Genomic DNA, 4,761 nt, shown 5'->3' on the forward strand with positions numbered 1-4,761 from the left:
CTAAAAATCAAACACTTATGCTCATCAAAAGACTTCACCAAAAAAGTAAAAAGACAACCTACAGACTAGGAAAAAAGTTTTGGCTACAACAAATCCGATCAGCGTTTAATCTCTAAAATCTACAAGATACTGCAAAATCTCAACAAAGAAAAGACAAATAACCCAGTTGAAAAAAGGGCAAAGAATATGAACAGGCACTTCGTCAAAGAAGACATTCAGACAGCTAACAGACACATGAGGAAATGCTCACAATCATTAGCCATTAGAGAAATGCAAATCAAAACTACAATGAGATACCATCTCACCCCAACAAGGTTAGCATTAATCCAAAAAACATCAAATAATAAATGTTGGAGAGAGAGTGCAAAGACTGGAACACTTATACACTGTTGATGGGAATGTGAAATGGTACAACCACTTTGGAAATTGATTTGATGCCTCTTTAAAAAGCTAGAAATAGAAGTACCATTCGATCCAGCAATCCCACTCCTTGGAATATATCCTAGAGAAATGAGAGCTGTCACATGAATAGATATATGCACACCCATGTTCATTGCAGCACTGTTCACGATAGCAAAAAGATGGAAACAACCTAGGTGCCCATCAACGGATGAATGGATAAACAAAATTATGGTATATTCACACCGTGGAATACTACGCAAAGATAAAGAACAAGGATGAAGCTGTGAAAAACATCTTATAACTTGGAGGAAGCTGGAGGTCATTACGCTGAGTGAATTTAGTCAGTCACAGAAGGACAAATATTGTATAAGACCACTATTATAAGAACTCAAGAAAGGGTTTAAACACAGAAGAAAACATTTTTTGATGGTTACAAGGGTGGAGGGAGGGAGAGGGGTATTCATTAACTATATAGTAGACAAGAATTATCTTAGGTGAAGGGAAGGACAGCACACGCTATAGGGGAAGTCAGCACAACTGGACTAAATCAAAGCTAAAAAGTTTCCTGAGTACAACCAAACACTTCAAGGGACAGAGTAGCAAGGGGGTGGTGGGTCTGGGGACCACAGTTTCAGGGAACATCTAGGTCAATTGGGATAACAAAGTTTATTAAGAAAAATTCTGCATCCCCCTTTGGTGAGTGGTGTCTCTGGTCTGAAAAGCTAGCGAGCGGCCATCTAAGATGCATCCATTGGTCCCAACCCACCTGGAGCAAAGGAGAATGAAGAACATCAAAGACGCAAGGAAAACACTAGCCCAAGAGACAGAAAGGGCCACATAAACCAGAGACTTCATCAGCCTGAGACCAGAAGAACTAAATGGTACCTGGCTACTACCAATGACTGCCCTGAAATGGAACACAAAAGAGAGTCCCTTACGGAGCAGGAGAAAAGTGGGGTACAGAACTCAAATTCTAGTAAAAAGACTAGACTTAATGGTTTGACTGAGACTGGAGAGACCCCAGAAGACATGGTCCGTGGACTCTCTGTTAGCACAAAACTAAAACCATGCCTGAGGTCAACTCTTCAGTCAAAGATTAGACTGGACTATGGGACATAAAATGATACTTGTGAAGAGTGTGCTTCTTAGCTCAGGTAGATACATGAGACTAAATGGGCAGCTCCTGTCTGAGGCAAGATGAGAAGGCAGAGAGGGTCAGGAGCTGGTTGAATGGACGCGGGAAATCCAGGGTGGAAAGGAGTGTGCTGTCACAGTATAGGGAGAGCAACTAAGGTCACATAACAATGTGTGTATAAATTTTTGTATGAGAAACTAACTTGAACGGTAAACTTTCCCTTAAAGCACAATAAAAAAGAAATTAATTAAAAAAAGAACTTAACTCCCTTCCAAAGATGCTATGCCACATGTGAGGGTTTGTGCAATTTTTTGGCACTAAATGGGAGGGCTCAGTGGAAACTATTGATCTAGCCTAGAAAACCCTGAGACGCCCCCAGTGGCTCCCTAGTGAACAGAGCTTGGGGTGGAACCCAGCTCACTTCAAGATTAATGCTGTTTCCACCTACAACTTTTATTCTGGAGGACATCCCACACCCAGGTCTTGGGGGAATTTGTAAGCTCCTAAAATGTGCATATAAATGGAGACAATTTCCCAGTACAGGGGATCCACCTCCACATAGCTTTTACCCACAAATCTTTGTTTTCAGAGTCCACCTTCCTATGTGAATAGTACCCCTGGAGTTGTACAGTACCTTCCTGGTTATCCTTTCCATTCTCTTTCTCGTGTAGCCCTTATCTTGGAGTCATGATGGGAGATGGAGGAGTCTTAAATCACTTTTGAACCTCAGTCTGGACAGAGACGTGTGGGAAAAATCTCAGGATCCTGGCAACATCCAGAAGGCCACCAAGATGTGATTTCCTTTCCTTCCTCAGAAAAGTGAAATCCAGATGTATCCTATCACCCAGCAGTTTCTAACCCCCTGACCTAGCTTTTGAGCTTTGTTTTCCTCTTGGATGAGGCCATGCTTCCTTGACACTTCTGGCCTTTATTCCTTAAAGGCCAGAAGGGCGCTCTGCAGTTGGGGGAAGGGTCAGTCTCTCACCTCAGAGGACAGGGTGCTGGAGGAGCCATCTACACAGCTGGCAGGCCCAGGAGTGTGAGCAGGCAGGCCTGTGTGAGCACTGAGACCAATTGCTCATGTACCCACTCATCCTGTAAACTAAGCTCAGCTCACAGTGCTGCTTGGAGCTGGTTTCCTTCCTCTCTGGTGAGTGGCAAGATCACTTCAGTGAGGGGCAAGTTCAACGCTGTGTTTCATGACCAGATTCTCCAAACACTGGAGGAGGCTGGGGAAATTAGGATTATCAGGGCTCCAAAGGCTTACTGACCATCCTGAAGACCTGAGGAAGATTATATCAAAGATGGTAGAAGGTAGCTCTGACTCCCACAGCTGGGTGGCTAAGCTTCAGAGTGGCAGAATTTAGTAAGGTTCCAAGGAGGATTTGCCAGCATCGGAGACTCATAGACGCCAGAACAGGCTATGAAGGGAGACAGGGTATTCCACTTCTCTGGAGGTCTTTAAAAATAGGATGACTTCTCTTCCCTCTGGGATGGTCTGGAATGACGAACCGTGAAAAAACTGGAAACACGACAACCGCAAAGCTCTTTATTTACACCAACCCTTGATTTTAAGCTGTTTTAGATTTGTTACAAATCCCTACATTCTTCGATTGCCTGCACACTATTAAACACATATGGAAGATGCTTTGAACAAACCCAGATAAAGAGCGCCAGTATGGAGGAAGGAAGTTAATATTTGACAAGGAATCTCACGGGATAACTTTATGTGGAAAATTATGTTCATGACACACATAATGAAAATCCAAAACCCATCTCTGAGGGACTAATACGATATTTCTCTGTTAAGTAACCTCCCCCACCCACAACACCACCATTTAATTATATAAGGGAATTTTTAACCTCTACACTGTCTCCCAAGTCTTCTTCCTCACTCATCTGCTTAATCTAGTTTCCAAGACTTTAGAAGGCTCCCTTCATGAGTCCTTAAACATGGAGGCAGGAGAGTAGGAGGAGAGAGGCAGCCTGGGAGGCAGTCACCATGAGCCTGTAAGGGACCTCAGCCCTGAGGCCCCCCTTCACTTCCCTCTCCCTTCCTCTCAGTTGTATTCTAACATACAGTTGCCACGCTTAACCGTATTTTCTGAACCAAAGTGAGAACATGTGCTCTCACGAGGGCGAGTGTACTTATGGGCAAAATGGGCACAACATGCTTGAGACTGATTCTGTCCTAGGGAATTTGGAATCCTGGTGATGGATCACACACTAAACCCTAACTCAAAAATCAAGTACACATCGGTTTACTCCTCTAGTCCTCTAGACCTTGTCAGTATGGCAAGGATTTCCCATATAGATGAATTCACGTATAGATGAATTCATGACTTAGGGACACCAAGGCTTAGGCACATCATGACTTAGGGACACCAAATAGAGTGAGAGCCATTTTAAGATGTTCAGCATCCCACCACCCCAGACATTAAAATGCACTTCCATCCCACTGAGAGGTATATGCATGGAGGTGCAGTTGACTAGTCGACATTATGTAATTTTCAACACGCATTTAATTTAAACATTTATTGAATTAAATTTTGGCATCTCCTTATTTTATTTGAGAAATAATATCATTTTTTTTCCAGGTATCAACATTTTTGAGGACATTGAAAATCTTCAGACCTCAGACAATCTGCCTATAGGACCCAGTAGCTAAAATTCCATGGCCATTGAATGTTTGTTTAGAAGACCAGACACAGAAAAATAGGCACACCACTTTGGCACAGCATCTGCAAACGCAAACACATTTATAAGCAGCACCTTAAAATGTACGTTTGTAGTGTGAGGATGGGGGTGGCAGAGGACAGGCTGTTGAGGGAAGGAAGATTCTCAAAAGTTTCCGGTGAGCAGAAATTACTTGATTCATCCTGACTTTCCTCCTTGGGAGTGAATGGAAAATATTCAATATTGTTAATTAAAAGGGAGCAAAATGTCCTCAGGTTTGTCTTTACTTTGGGAATAGTTTCTGTTTTATTTTTGCACTTAAATATTGATGATGAACTTAAATATTCATCAATGCTTCCTCACATTCTCCTATGACTTTGGCCACCTGGCCATGGATGTCATGGTTCCCTCACCACAAAGTCTTCTACCACAAAGGTTTTCAGGGCCTTCACCTGGTGATGTGAAACTCTTTCAATTAGTGAAAGATGGAGGGATATGCTCACGTGAACTTTGAAAATGGGGATTCATTGTAAAGATACATGAGGGGA

The sequence above is a fragment of the Trichechus manatus genome, unplaced genomic scaffold (genome assembly GCF_000243295.1).
Source record: "Trichechus manatus latirostris isolate Lorelei unplaced genomic scaffold, TriManLat1.0 scaffold00136, whole genome shotgun sequence".
Classification (NCBI taxonomy): Eukaryota; Metazoa; Chordata; class Mammalia; order Sirenia; family Trichechidae; genus Trichechus; species Trichechus manatus.